Genomic DNA, 16740 nt, shown 5'->3' with positions numbered 1-16740 from the left:
GGGTGGCGCAGTCGGTTAAGCGTCTGACTTCAGCCAGGTCACGATCTCCCGGTGAGTTCGAGCCCCGCGTCAGGCTCTGGGCTGATGGCTCAGAGCCTGGAGCCTGTTTCCGATTCTGTGTCTCCCTCTCTCTCTGCCCCTCCCCCGTTCATGCTCTGTCTCTCTCTGTCCCCAAAATAAATAAACGTTGAAAAAAAATTAAAAAAAAAAAAAGAAAAATATAAATAAAAACATCTTTACTTTGCTATTATTGAAGCTATGTATTAAACTTCGGGGTTTTTTCTTTAACTTTGTAGCATTTTTCTAAACATTTAATTTTCTTATACCTATGCCTTTGTATTCCCATTCTTTGTTGAGAATTTACAAAACATTTCCCTTAATTTTACATTTCTAATACCTCCTATATTATTAGTTAGGAACATATCCTGGATGTTCTTCTCTTTCAATTCCACACATTCTCTTCAGCCACTTCCAAGAACTCAATACACATTTCTATGCTGATAATTCTCTAAGATATATTTCAATACAGTGTTACGTGCATCTGATTCGTCCACAGACATATGAAACTCACATGAAACATGCTAACATTCTTCTTCAAACTTTTCTTTCCTCTTTAGTACTCCTAAGTGAGAGGCACCATTATTGATGTAGTTTCTCAAGCCAAAATGATAGTTATCACATTTGAGCTTTTTATGTCTGTATTAGTCTGCTAAAACTGCCATTACAAAGTATTACACAAACCAGTGGCATAAATAAAAGAATTTATTGTCTCAGTTCAAGGGCCTGAAGTCTGATTAGACTGTCAGCAGGGCTGGCTTTGTTTGAAGTTGTAAGAATCTGTTCCACCATTCTGCTAGCTTCTGGTGCTTTACTGGCAATCTTTGGAATTACTTGGCTTATAAAAGCATCATTGCTGATCTCTGCCTTCACTGTCACTTGATGTTCTCCCTGGGTGCAAGTCTGTGTGTCTAAATTTCCTCTTTTTATAAGTACTCCAGTCGTATTTGTGTAGCGGAGACCCTAATGACCTCACTTTAACTAATTACATCTGTGACAACCTTATATTCAAGTGAGGTCACACTCAGACATGCGGGGTTAGGATGTCAACATATTGACTTTGGTAGGGAAATACAATTTTATTCATAACTCTCTCCTTCATTATTTTACCCAACAAATATCCAGAAATTCACCGAAGCCTAAATAGATCTTGAATTCATCCCCTTCATTCCATCACCAGTTGGCCTACCCTAATCCAGAATACTTTTGCCTAAATTATTAGCAGAGCACTTTCACTCCTGTCTCTACCCCTACTCTATAAGCAGTTAGAGTCACCATTATGAAATGAAAATCTCACTGTTATATTCTCTTATTATAAATAATTACTTCCAATTAACTTCACAATGTTTTAGAGAGTGTTTACCACAGTTTTAAAGCCTCCCCTCCCCTCCAAACTCTTTAGACAAATTACATCATCCAAAATGTATGCTCCAAATGTATGGAACTTGATTCTATTCATCTAATATCCTATGTTGTGTTTTGTCTCTCAATCATCAAGTCTGTTGTTTCCACCGTGGAACTTTTTCCCTCCCATTTTCATTCATTCTTTCTTTCTTTTCTTTCTTTCTTTCTTTCTTCTTTCTTTCTTTCTTTCTTTCTTTCTTTCTTTCTTTCTTATCTAGACAGTGCCTCACATTCTTCACCTCTCAATTTAGACATCACTTCTAGAAAGTTTTTTCAAACTCCTCATGTTCTAATTACATGCAACTTTTTTTTTAAGTTTATGTATTTATTTTGAGACAGACAGAGACAGCACAAGTGGGTGAGGGGCAGAGAGTGAGGGAGAGTGAAAATCCCAGTCTCCATGCTGCCAGCACAGAGCCTGATGCAGGGCTTGAACTCACGAAAGCGTGAGATGGTGACCTGAGCTGAAACTGAGTCAGCTGCTCAAACAACTGAGCCCCCCAGGTCCCCCCAGATGCAATTTCTACAAGGTGCTGTGGATCCCTGCATTCTCTGCCTTAGCATTTCCCAGATATTATTAGAATTGAGACCTAATAATCTCTGAGTGTAGTGAAGGTAGGAGCTATATATCCTTTATTATTTATTTACTTATTTATTTATTTACTTATTTATTTATTACATTATTTGAAATGTAGTTGACATACAGTGTTATATTATCCTCAGGTGTGAAACACAGTAATTCTACAATTCTATACATTATGCAGTGTTCATAATGATACGTGTTATTATCTGTCATCATACAAAGTTTTTATTACCTTTCTCCTATTTTGGAACTCCAAGTACATGTGGGTTAACCTGTTTGATATTGTCTCCAAAGTCACCAAGTCCCTGTTCTTATTTTCAGCATTTTTCTCTCAGTTTATGCATCAATTAAAACAAAAAAATCAGAGGTACAATTAGAAATGAATTCATCAGAAAATGACTTCAAAACCAAAGAAACATAAACAATTTAAAAATTAAATAAAATCTCTCAAAAATCCATGAGTCAGGCAGAAACAAACAAACAAACCAACCTCAAAGCTTCCTTGAAAAAAATCTTGATATGAATGGAAGTGAGAATACTACTTGTTAAAATTTGGAGCATAGGAGGAAACTAAGACTTCACTTAAAGAAGAATTCATAGTTATAAACACATTCATTGCTAATTGAGGTAAAACAAAATAAAATGAATTAGCATACAAGAAGGTAAGAAGTGGGTAATAGATCACCCAAAAGAAAGGAAAGACGAGGAAGGAACAAATATTAAAACAAACATATCCTCAAATGTTGAAATAATAAAACTGATCAGGTTCCTAAAAGCAAAACAAAACAAGACAAAATAAAATCAATGAAATAAAAAAGCAATAAGCGACTGGAAAAGAAATAAAAAAAATTAACTCAAATCCCCAAATAAAAACAAACACATGAGGTATAACAACAAACACAAAACAAAACAAACAACAATTTAAGAACAACAACAACAACAAAAATCAAACAGCCACAAATATGTTGTGTATTAAGTTATATTTATCCCTGCCATATCCATATTAATGTATTTCAATTCTGGATAAATGGATGGCTTTCTTGGAACATATAAATTACTAAAATTTAGTTCAAGATAAGATAGGGATACAGACTTTGAGTCATACACAAAATGGATAAATCCATTAAATAGAGTCTTAGGAAAAAAATAATCTGGTTTGGAGTGTTTTGTATTTAATATTTTCTCTACCAGAGATTATAAATATTTATTTTTATATTTGATGTCAAAATGTTACCAGTAAGGCAAAAAGCCCTTCTCACTTTTGAGTATAACTGCTCAAGTACTAAAACAAGAAAAAAGTTGGCAAATTAAATCAAATAATTTATTAAAATAGCATACTTTTGACCAAGTGTAAATAATGCAATTTATGAGTGCCTGTATCAACATTATTGATAATATTTTCAGTATTAGTATGCAAATCATATAAAGTTAATTTAACAGTATAAATTTAGGTATATAAATCATAATTTATAGCTTTAATAGTCAAAATGAAAAATAACCTAGCTTTATTAATGTCAGAGCTATTTGTTAAATACATAGTCTGTTTCTGATAAAAGGGTTTAGTTTATAATATATCTGGTAAAATCTCTGATAAATAATGTGCATGTGTATGTATACACATACACACATACAATATTTGTAAATATGTATGCATTTATATGCACACATATAATATCATATATAACGATAAAATTCTAAAAACAATCCCATTATATTCTATTATATTAGGGTCTAACAATATTTTTGCTTTCATTACCATTATTTGATTTTTTTCAACAACTGGTAAAATCATATTTAATGTGTAATAAAATTATTTCATATTTAACTATTAATATACTCATTGAAAATGAATAAAGGTGCTTCTTTCTGAAAACCTTTACCTACAATTAACATCATAAATATTTTAAAATTCACCAAAACAATATATTGGGTTAGAAATTACATTTTACTTTTGTTCCAGTCTGAATTTTTTTTGGGTATACTAAGATGTCCATTATATTTTTACTGAAAAATACGGTTGTAGATTGATAGGTGCATTGTGGTCTCAGTGTCTAAATCAACTGCATGTTTGTTGCATGCAAATAATATATGACTGATTATATTTATATTTATTTTTACTTTGTGCTGGTGTGTAGCTTGGGAGTACAGCAAAAGTAAGAACTATATTACAATAATTATTTCCATCTTGAGGAGTTTTATAAAGCTGCAAATAGCTGATGTATATTAAGTTACATAGTTCCATAAAAATTTGTTTTCATGGAAGTTTTTTTTTCCCCTTGTGGATTAGGTTGAATAAACTACGTGTAAACACAATTATCATTCTTCAGGGTATAAATGTCTTGTCTCCTGCAGTAGCCTTCAATTAAATACTTTAAAAGTTGGCATGATTTAATAATGTGAGGGGGAAAAAAATCTCCTTTGTGTTGCTGGGTAAATATTTTTTGAACAAATGGATTGTCATACTGTGATAAAAAGAAGTTTGCAAGAATAATAGTGAGGTAGCATTACTGTTTTTGCTTTGGGAAAAGTAATGAAACACTAAGATTCTATCAAAGAGGTGCATTTTTTTTCTTTGTTGATGTCACTACTGGAAATAACATGCTTTGAACAATAATTGTTTCAGAGAGCTGGGAAAGTCAGGGTCTGGCAGATGTCAGTAATGTAATTCTTTGATGTAACACAGATTTTTATAGCTTCCATTTCCACTGAGTTACTGCAATGTGCATATGCTCCTAAAAATATAAATAGTAAAATTATAGATTTCCTTTTCACTCAAGCAAACAGTTTTAAAACCATACAAAGATAGTAAATTCTTCTTAAAAAAAAAAAACAGTATTGGAAAGCACAGTTTAGATCATGCACATAAAACTTTTCTGTATCCTATTTAAAGGCTTTTTACTAAACACTTTAGAATAAACATGCTTTGTTCTTTAATTTTATGGATTAAAGAGGTGTGTAACCTTCCACAGTGAGACTATGTAAAACAATTCAGTAGTATTATCCAGCATTGTTTTTAAAAAGGGTATTCATAGCAAAAGGTTGTAAAAATTTAATTTCTCATAAATATTTGAATTATACAACACATTAGTTTGGAGGGCAACATCTGAAAGTCCACTTTCAAAAGTGTGAAAAGTCCACTTTCAAAAGCCCACTGAGAAAGTGTGCCCTCTTTTTCAGATTCAGCAGTAATACTATTACCATTTTGATATGAACCTTTAAGGAACTTTACAGCACACCCAAACACACACACACACAGATATTTTCCTCATAGATATGATGCCCTCTCCATCTTTCAACACTTGGCTCTCTAACCTGTGAGGATAATGTAAGTGGACCACATCAGTCAGCTCTATAGTATGTTGATCACAGAGTGGGAAGAGTAAGATGAGTTTTATATTTCACTACATCCTCCCTGTCAGGTGGACAAGAGTTGGCATACTCCCTCTGTAAAAACCTCCACCATTCTGCCAGGTGGCCTTTTTTATTGTTCTTTTTAAAGGTTCTTGTGGTAACAATTTCTTGTAGGCATCCTACTGCCCCTTCCTTTACTGTTTCCCCAAATTTTCCTACACATTTACAAATAGTCTTTTTGGGGCACTTGGGTGGCTTTACTGGTTAAGCATCAGATTGTGCTGACAGATTCTGTGTTTCCATCTCTCTGCACCTCCTCCACTCACTTGCGTGCGTGCTCTCTCTCCCTCCCTCTCAAAAATAAACATTAAAAAAATAAAGTAAATAATAAAAATTAAAATAGTCTTTTAATTATGTTATCCTTAATTATCCAATTTTGTTGTTTCATCTGTTCCTTGCAGCTGGGACCCTTCATCTATATCTATCTATCTATCTATCTATCTATCTATCATCTAATGATACACGTATATATCAGATATATTATCAGGTATATACAAGTATATATATTCTGTCTTTATCTCTGTCTCTATTTTTTCCAGTCTTTACAGTATTTCTATGATGTAAATGATTAGAAATTGTGGAAAATATGTCATTATAAGCACAGTACCTGGAAGTCAGGTGGTTTTTCAGGGGCAATTTTGTAAAATAGCAGAAGTCATATACTCTCCTTTAGGAAAGAAACAACAACAACACATCTTGACTGATGCACTTGGAGTGGGACTATTTGGGTTATATTTTAAGGAAATTACAGTCACATGCTTGCATCCAGAAGTCCTACCTCAGAGATGTTTATATAATCTTAGAAAGTTTTGGACTCGGGAGATTACACCGAACTTTCCCATCTTAATGATGGCCCCACTGTCCTGAGGCTAGCTCCATCTACCTTGCCCAAGAATTTGCCCTGCTTGAGTTAAAGGACGGCCAGAATTTCCGCTCTACTCTTTTGTTTATTGTCATTATCTATTAAAGCAATTTTCAGCCTTGCTGGATAGTCCAAGTTATCTTCCCAATGCCTAGTACTGCCTTTGTTATGAAAGTTTCAGTGTGTTTGTTACTATAGTAGTCCCCCCCCCCCCTTATCTGAGGTTCACTTTCAGCTGATTAGCTCTGTGCCCTTTCAGTTACTGTGGTCCAGAAGCAGATGATCCTTCTTTTGAAGAATCTTCAGAAGGTCAATAGTAGCCTAATGGTATGTCACAATGCCTACATCATTTACCTCACTTCATCTCATCACACAGACATTTTACCATCTCACTTACGAGAAGGGTGAATACAGTGCAATGATATATTTTGAAAGCGTGAGAACACAATCATCTTTTATTATAGTACATTGCTATAATTGTACTATTTTATTATTTATTATCATTGAACTCTTACTGTGCCTAATTTATAAATTAAACTTTATCACAGGTGGGTAAATACATGAAAAACTATAGTATATATGAAGTTTAGTACTATCTGTGGCTTCAGACATCCCCCTAAGGGTCTTGGGATGTATACCTCCTGGATAATGGGCAACTACTGTACTTCTGCTACAAAACTGCATAGCATTTGATTAGTATATATTTTTTCTCTTAAGCTCTGTAATTTTAATTCATGATTTTTTAAACTCAAAAATTTTTAAGAACACACATAACAAATGATATCAAAAGTCTGTATACATCTACCTATAAATATGTCTGTGTATCTACCTATCCATCCATCCATTCACCCATCTGTCATCTATTTTTAATGATTTCTTCATTTTCTGTTCTTCTCAGGAAGGTCTAACTTAACTGATAGAATATTTTCATCATGTGTTCCACTATAATTGCATAGATTGCTTTGTTTTGTTTTGTTTTAATAATATTGAGTTCTCAAATCTATTACTCATTTTTTTTCTAACTGATGTGAAGTGGGAATTTAGTTTTCATTATTCTTCCAATTGAAAGACAATTGTTTCAAAACAATGAACAAATCGTTACTTTCTATGGATTTAAATGCCATTGTTATGGGAAATACTATAGTATAGGAAAGTAAATTAAAAAAAAAGTATAAGGGGGCGCGTGGGTGGTGCAGTCCGTTCAGCGTCTGACTTTGTCTCAGGTCATGATCTCGCGGTTCTTGGGTTCGAGCCCCGCGTGGGGCTCTGTGCTGACAGCTCAGAGCCTGGAGCCTGCTTCGGATTCTGCATGTCTCTCTCTCTGCTCCTCCCCCACTCACTCTCTCTCTCTCTCACTCTCAAAAATAAATAAACCTTAAAAAATTTAAAAAAAAGTATAAGGTAGTCAATTTTTATGTTGTTATAGGATCTATCTCTTTTAAACTAGAAATTGTTATATAGATGTAATATTTTGTATTCTTATGCTAATTATGACCAAATGCTAATTTTGCTAATTGGTAATGTAACTCTTCCTCTTTTAAAAAACAATGTATTTTCTTCAAATAGTCTCTTCCAAATGAATGTCAGGATACTCTATCAAGTTACATAAAATATAATGCTGTTATTTGACAGGGATCTTTGAGTTTACAAGTTAATTTGGGTATAACTTGAGCCGGTAAAATATACAAATATAAACACAGACACACATATGCCCGTACATACACATGAAGGTCAAATAACATTTTGTAGACCATAATTCAATTAGGTATTGTGCATCTTACCAATTTTATTCTTTGTGACTGTATTTTATTTTTTATTATGATTTTTTAATATTTATTTTATTTTTTTTGAGAGAGAGAGAGAGAGAGCATGAGCGGGGAGAGGTAGAGAGAGAAGGAGACAAAGACTCTGCGCAATCAGCACAGAGTCCCATGCGTGGCTTGAACCCATGAACCGCAAGATCATGACCTGAGCCAAAGTTGGACGCTTAGGCAACTGAGCCATCCAGGCACACCTGTGACTGTTCTTATTTTAAATTGTTATTGTGAACTAAGATATATTAATTATATTTATTAATTGGATATTACTGTTGTAAAGGAAGTTATCATTATGACTTGAAATTATAACATGCCAACTGTATCAGCTAAGACTTTGCATAGCTGAAAGTAAAAGAAAACAACCTTATAATGGCATTCACAAAGGTCATGCAAAAAAAAAAAAATTAACAAACACACCCAGTGTGCCAGAGTATTGTTTATGAGAAAAATTCATGGAAACAGAATCAGCAGCAGGTATGCATGGAACTTCTTTATCAAACATCACAATCATTAGAAACACACTATAGCCTAAAAATTCCAGACATATTTGGGAGAGAAGTTGGGAACCTTGGGCTATTGGCGTTTAATCTGTATTAATCAGTACAATAGTATTGACGGCTCCTTTGACATTATCATGGGCCAAGATACGGCTCTAGCACAATAGCACAATCTTGGCTGTGGTTTAGCATGAGTCTGTGTACTAACAGGTTGGACATTCAGCCATAGCAGTAGATAAATCAGCTGTGGTAAAATTGCATCTATGCTAATGGCTTCATGTTATAAGTAAATTTTTACCAAAATGGCTAAAATTTATATAGACTCATTGTGCAGGTCCTAGTGTCTGCAAGGACAGAAGTTTGTTGATTCTTCTATTTGGTTAATCAGTGTCTCCTTGGTAGTGAATACCGCCTAATGAATATTGTCATAAGATAAAAAGATATGCACAATTTAGGTCCATTTCCATGTATCCAGTCCATTTCTATTTTGAAACTTCTTGGTCTTGACACTTCTTATCTTGACCCTTACAGACCTTTGACCAGCCATCCAAGTCATTTACCACTATCTAGGAATGTATATTGTTCCTTCCATATGTAATAGGACCAAATTCTGTTGTACAGTGGATTTCTGCTCTAAATAATTATTTGTGGGGTTCACAAGACTCAAATTAAGATTACAGTTCTGGTCACATAATTCCATCATAGTTCATGATCTAATGCTTGTTTTCCACTATAGTGCTATGACATTCCAGGAATTCCAGAAGCTGCTTTTCTTGCTTTTCTTTCTTTCTTTCTTTCTTTCTTTCTTTCTTTCTTTCCTTTTTTTTTGTGATGAATACTTCTCTACTGTAGAAGGTGTAACATTGTTCCAAAATACTTTAAGTCCAGACTTAATCTTTCTTTTAGTGTTCTCCATAGTATGTTTTTATCCACAAAAGAAATCTATAGCACCATCAATATACCAGAGTAGGGCTGTTTATATTATAGCCTGAATCCTTTAAAAAGTCTGAAGGGTTTTCAGATATAATTGCTCACTCTAAAGTTGATAGCATTCTGAGTTGCCTAGTAAATGAATCAGAGTGACGTTCCCAGGTATGTGGTACACTACATCCAAAATCTGAGTATGCCAACCAAATTCTGTGCCACTTTCCTAAAAATCAAAAAAGCAAGTAAAAACTGTCCTTTATCTTGGAAAGGATATCTTAGAATGACTCAGACCACCAGACCCTTAACATTCCAACAGTCTCACAGGCTTTAGAATCTTTTTAGGATTTACCTTCTAAAAAGACAGACCATATCCTCGGTCATAAAGCAAACCTTAACAATTAAAATAAAGAAAATTATACAGAGTATGATTTCTATGATCATAATGGAATCAAACTACAAATTAATAGAAGAAATACAACAGGAAACATGTAGAAATTAAGCAACATATTATAAATAACCCAGTGTCTAAGAAATTGTCTCATAAAAATAAATATATAGAAATAAATGAAAATAAAAATAACATATCAAAATATGTGAGGCACAGAAAAAGCAATGGTAAAAGGGAAATTTATAGCACTAAATGTTTACAGTCAAAAAGAAGAAAGGATTCAAATTAATATCTAAAGACCTTACTTCAAAAAACTAGAAAAAAAAAGTAAACTAAACTCAAAGCAATTAGAAGGAAGGTAATAGTGGAGAGCAGAAATCAAAGAAATTAAATCAGGAAAACAATGAAGAAAATCTGTGAAACAAAAAGCTGGTTCTTTAAAAATATTAAAATTAATAAATCCTAGCTAGACTAGCAAAAATAAAAAGACAAGATACAAATCACCAATATGGAATAAAAATAGGGACTTCACTTCAGATCCTGAAGCCCTAGGGAGATACAATGAGCAACTTTATGTTTATAAAATCAACAGTTTATAAAAAAAATGGATTAATTCCTTGAAAATCACAAATTGCCTGTGGTAGACAGAATAGTACACCTCTACTAATATGTGTACCTTCTAATCCTTGAAGTGTGTAAATATATCATTTTTCATGGCAAAAGGAAATTTGAAGATGTGGTTAATTTAAGGATCTTGAGATGGGAAGATTATCCTGAATTATTCTAGTGGTCACAGTCACTCTCAAAGATTCTTTATAAAAGGGAGGCACGGGGCGCCTGGGTGGTGCAGTCGGTTAAGCGTCTGACTTCAGCCAGGTCACTTTCTCGCGGTCCGTGAGTTCGAGCCCCGCGTCAGGCTCTGGGCTGATGGCTCAGAGCCTGAAGCCTGTTTCCGATTCTGTGTCTCCCTCTCTCTCTGCCCCTCCCCCGTTCATGCTCTGTCTCTCTCTGTCCCAAAAATAAATAAACGTTGAAAAAAAAATTTTTTTTAAAATAAAAAAAAAAAAGGGAGGCAGGAGTGTCAGTTTCAGAAAAGGCAATGTGACAATGGAAGGAGAGGTGGTAGAGAGATTTGAAGACACTATAATTTTGGATTGCAGCAAGAAGAAAGGTCCATGAGCCAAGGAATGCAGGAGACCTCTAGAAGCTGGAAAATATAAGAAAAATGATTCTCTCCTGTAGAGGATCCAAAAGAAATGCAGTCCTGACAATATCTGTCAAGACTGTAAGGTAACAAATTTGTGGGTTTTTTAAGCCACTAAGTCTGTGATAATTTGGTTTAGTAGTAATAGGAGGCTAACTAAATCAAGATAAAATAAACAATCTGAACAGATTTATAACTATCAAGAAAATGGAATAAGTAACTCAAAAGCTCTCAATGAATCTGTATGTCCAGATGATTTCACTGGAGAATTCTACCAAACATTTAAAGGAGAATATTGCAAATTCTCTTCCAAAAGATAGATTTCCAACTTGTTTTAGCTGGCTAATGTTACCGTGATACAAAATCAAAGATAATAGAAAAAAAGAAGAAGGAACAAAGACAGGAAAGAAGGAAGGAAGGAGTGGAGAAAACTACAGGTCAGTGCAAAAATCCTCACCCAAATATTATCAGATCACTTTCAACAATGTATAAAAAACAGTTGTAAGCTATTATGTGATTGGTTCAACTTCAAAAGTTAATTAATCCAACATATTAAGGGACTAGGAAGAAAAATAAGATGATAAGAAAAAAATATGTCAAAATACTGTACCTAGTCATGATAAATACTCTCAGCAAACTAGAAACAGAGAAACTTACTTAATTTGAGAAAAAGCATCTATGGTAACTTCATAACCAATAATGATAGATTCAGTGCCCCCCCCCCAAAAAAAAATCAAGAGCTAGGCAAAGATGTAAAAGACGTGGCTATATCTTTGCCAGATTATTTTGTCATACTCATCTTGTAAAAATGTTTTTGCATAATATTCTCCTTTGAATAAATCATGAGAGAAATGAGATTAAAGATAAATCTTGTCAATTCAGTGTTTTTTCCCTCATAATATTACTTACAAGTTACCAAGTTTAAGGTTATGCACTTCTGAGTATGTACAGTCTGACTGCATTATACATTCTATCAGAATACAAATTGTTATTCACATTGGGCAGATATGTAGGGTCAGCCTGCAAAAGAAAACTCTAGTGGGTTATGCTACATTATGTTGTAATGAGAGGAAACAAAAGATATCATGAAGAGTGGTAAAATGTGTGAAAAAACATAAAGGAAATTTGGAGCAGATAGTAAAAAGGAATAGTCTATTTCACAAATACTTAACTTTTCTATATACATTGATTTATTAAGAAACTCATTTTAATTAGATCTAAGGAAAACACCATTGCCTGAAACCTTCCAGAAGGTACATTAATGACATTTTCTTGAACTATAAAGTTCCCCTGGAACAAATACATTATTTATACACTTATTTGAAGATAACCTTACTTATCCTCAGATATTGAGGCTTTCTTTGTGACCAGATATTCTCTTGTGGTGTCATGGTATTAGTTTCAAAATATAATTTTCATAAAGGAACTATGTATGGATCTCATATTTTAGATTGCACTAATCAATGTGATAACCAGAAATTGTTACCTATTTAGTCCTTATAAATTCATTTTAAAAACAATAAAAACACCATTGCCTTTAAAAAATCCTATAGTTAACTTTATATTTAATAATGATTCAATGTTTTTCCCCATGAAATCAGGAATTAGACAAAGATTACTGCTACTCCTATTCAATAGAGTACTAGAACTTTTAGATTCTACCAAATGTGGAATATGACTTGTAGAGATTTTTAGAATTCTTCTTAAGTGTGTTAATTTTGACATATCAACTTTGCCCCAAAATGACCATTGTTATTCAGAGAAAAGTATAACTTTGCTATTTTCCAAGGTAAGTGTAAGAGTTTTCATTCTATTAAAAATGCATCTGAGAAGAATGATTACCAAGAGTGAGTTACAGATTTCACATAGATAAATCCATAACAAAAAAGGAAAAAGGCTGGAAAAATATGTCAGAAATTGAAGCTCATAAACATTCTTTTGGAATTGCCCACCAAACAGGCTTTAGCGGGGCAATACGATCGTTGACTTAGCTACTATTGATTCTGAAATCTGAACTAAATAAAACAATTTTCGGGGCGCCTGGGTGGCGCAGTCGGTTAAGCGTCCGACTTCAGCCAGGTCACGATCTCACGGTCCGTGAGTTCGAGCCCCGCGTCGGGCTCTGGGCTGGTGGCTCGGAGCCTGGAGCCTGTTTCCAATTCTGTGTCTCCCTCTCTCTCTGCCCCTCCCCCGTTCATGCTCTGTCTCTCTCTGTCCCAAAAATAAATAATAAAAAAATAAAATAAAATAAAATAAAAAATAAATAAAAAATATATATTTAAAAAAAAAATAAAAAAAAATAAAACAATTTTCTTGCAAAATTTGTCACACAAGAATGTTTCACAATAGTATTTTAGACACCCGAGGCCAAACTCGACCAATTACCTTTGCATGAATTGTTTGTTGGTCTAGTCTGCCTTTAGCTGTTAGTCTTAAGGGACAGGTTGGATTGTAGATTTAATAATTTTATTTTACCTGTTCTCTATGGAGTGTAAGCATTCAAAAAAGAAAAAAAATCCAAATATACAGGAAAAAATCCAAGACCAAACTGAACTGCAGGGTGTTTTTCTTTGTACAAATAGTCTCATACCAGAGACACAAAGAGCAAAATCAAGGCAAACAATATTAGACCAAGCAGGTTAATAGCCCACAAATATTTACCAAATGCTACACATACAAATGTAAATTTCTACACAAAGACCCAGTTCTAATTATTTAAACATAGTGCACCTCCCAACAAAAAATCAAATCACTTTAACACAAACAAATTTTATAATCTATTAGTGACAATGTCTAGAATAAGAAAACAAACTGATAGATCACGTTTTAGAGCAACTCATAAGCAAACTGAAAAGACAAAAGGCATTTGAATATAGGGGCTGGAGAACATGCCTAGTTTCAGCTTATGCGAGGGCATCATGGAATGATGCCAAACAATGGTCTCCAATATGATGTTGAGGGAACATCCAGAATTATCAAGGAATAAGTATATCGCAATATATAAAATGATAGGGTTGTATTTGTAGCTTACTTGGATAAAGAAGAGCTGGTTGGATGTGAACTCATTAAGTAAAGCAAACTGCTAATTGTATATATGTATTGGACAAAGAGTTCGTTTTGGGTTATACTGCTTAAAAACACAGGAGTGGTTGATATCAGTGTAAAATCATGATTTATGTTGTATAGAGAAGATGTGTTTAGTGTTGGTTTAAAGCAGATGTATGTTGATATTCCGTCTTAGAAGTGTGTTCACTGGAGTGTCTACCACAATGACTGATGTTCAAAGTGTGAGGCCGCACCAATTGGCTGGTATGGTTACTGAAGCAAGTTGTCATTGATTGATTATACCGGTTTACAATCCATCCTGGTGCCTACTTGTTACTTGTTACTATGACTATAGAGTTGTCATTGATTGATTAAATAGTTTGAAAAACATTCCTAATACCACTGGCTATAATGAGTTGTCAGTCTTTCCTAGGAATATGGGGACTACATTTTTGTTTTTATTTTTTAATCTCAGTGTTACTGACACTGAGAACTTGGTCTTGTCAGGAAACTAATTTACAGATAATTTTTCATTGCCACAATTGACATCATCCTTTGCTTACCCACTCTTTATATTTTGGTTATAAAAGTTAAGCAATGCACTTAATGACTTCCTATCTATCTCATTCCTAGAGACAATGGTTTCTTAACCACTGACAAATTCCTATGTCAAGTGAAATTAACAGGACTCTATTATCTTTAGTACTTGGGAGTCAAGTTCATAGCAGCATCCTCTACAATCAGTCCTGACGTGGAGAGGACCACCAAAATTTTCGATAATACTGTTGCTCCTCTCATTAGCAAATTCCCTATCAATCTAGTAAAGGGAGTATTATTTTTACTCTTTCTGGAAACAGTTTTTTGTGGATTTTCTGGCCTTATAGCATAACATGTATACCACCCTGGACACTAAAAAAAATTTTTTTTAATTCATTTTTTTGAGAGAGAGAGAGAGAGAGAGAGAGAGAGAGAGAGATAACGCAAGTGGGGAAAAGTCAGAGAGACCAGAGGACAAAAGATCCAAAGCAGGCTCTGTGCTGACAGCAGTGACCCTGATGTGGGGCTCAAACCCACAAACCAGGAGATCATGTGAGCCAGAGTCAGACACTCAAGTGACTGAGCCACCCACTCAAGTGACTGAGTCACCCAGGCACTCTCACTTCCCTTGGCATTTAAAAACCCTTTATTTTTTATCTACCAAGGAAGTTACAGAATTTCCATTTTATTTGCATCCTTTTCCAACTTTCAAAGAGCTATTCCAGCAGCAAATTAGAGTTGACACAAAGTGACATTACTGGGTTATTAAATGTTGAATTTTAAGAATGCCTCTTAAATACATTCTCATATACAGTTTGTATACTGTGCCACTCCACCTATTCTAGCCCTTTCGAACTTCAGTCCCAGGTTCTGCTAATTCCAGATTCTGCACACTAGTATGGTTTTGCAACTCTTTTGTGAATAATCCTGTTCCTCTCATAACATGAGCAGAACCTAAATGATTCCTATATTATGGAATTCATTGGACTTTCATTAAGGCCTAATATATGAACATTTAAAATTTCTTTTATCAGCCTTTAAAACATATATATATATTTTTTGTATAATATATATTTATGTATATATTGTATATATATAATATTTTAGGAGTAGAAATTGTCATTCTTTGTATATATTAGGAAATAAATAGAAAATTGTGAATGGCATAATTTGAAAAACTACAAAATATTGCAAAAAGAAATGTAAAAGTCTTAACTACATAGACGGTATCATTCTCATGGGTTGGGAGAGACAATATTTTGTAGAAGGTAGGTCCCTACAAACTGACCTAGAGATTCAGTGCAAATCTTATCACATTCCTTGACAACCACATAAAATTGTTTTAAAAATCCTATCTGCCTTTCAGGAGAAATTGACAATCTTATTTCAAATTTTACTTGGAAATACAAAGGACTTAGGGAAGCTCAAATGATCTTAAAAAGAGAAGCACATGGTTGATGGATATGTACCATATGATTGCAAGATTTAATATAAAGTTGTAATAATCAAGACAATGTAGTACTGGTGTAAGTAAATACAAATATTTAATCAAACAAAATAAAGTAAAGAATACTCACATTTATATTTTCAATTGATTTTCAGTAAAGATGCCAAATTAATTTGATGGGATAACACCAAATAGCCTATAGTTTAATACTTAGAGTTACTAAATGAATAATTCAAACTTGCTAGTTACAAGATGCATATACAAAAATCAATTTCATTTCTGTGAATGCAAATGTGTTTCAAGTTTAAAATACGTAGAGTCATATAATGAAATATTATACAGCAATTACAAATGAAGAGTGCCATAATATTGCAGTAATATAAGTAAATCCCACAAGCATACTATGAAACAAGAGAAGGCCAGAACTAAAGAATAAATACTCTACATTCCATTTAAGTGAATTTGCAAACATTACAGATTAATATGTGGTGTAAAATATCAGGATAGAATTTAATTTGGGGGATGAGGAAAGATTGATGTTTTGGAGAAACCGTTTCTTTT

The sequence above is a fragment of the Puma concolor genome, chromosome B1 (genome assembly GCF_028749965.1).
Source record: "Puma concolor isolate L17-30 chromosome B1, mPumCon1.1.hap2, whole genome shotgun sequence".
NCBI classification, from domain to species: domain Eukaryota; kingdom Metazoa; phylum Chordata; class Mammalia; order Carnivora; family Felidae; genus Puma; species Puma concolor.
The sequence above is the reverse complement of the archived record's forward strand: the minus strand, read 5'-3'. Positions refer to the sequence as shown.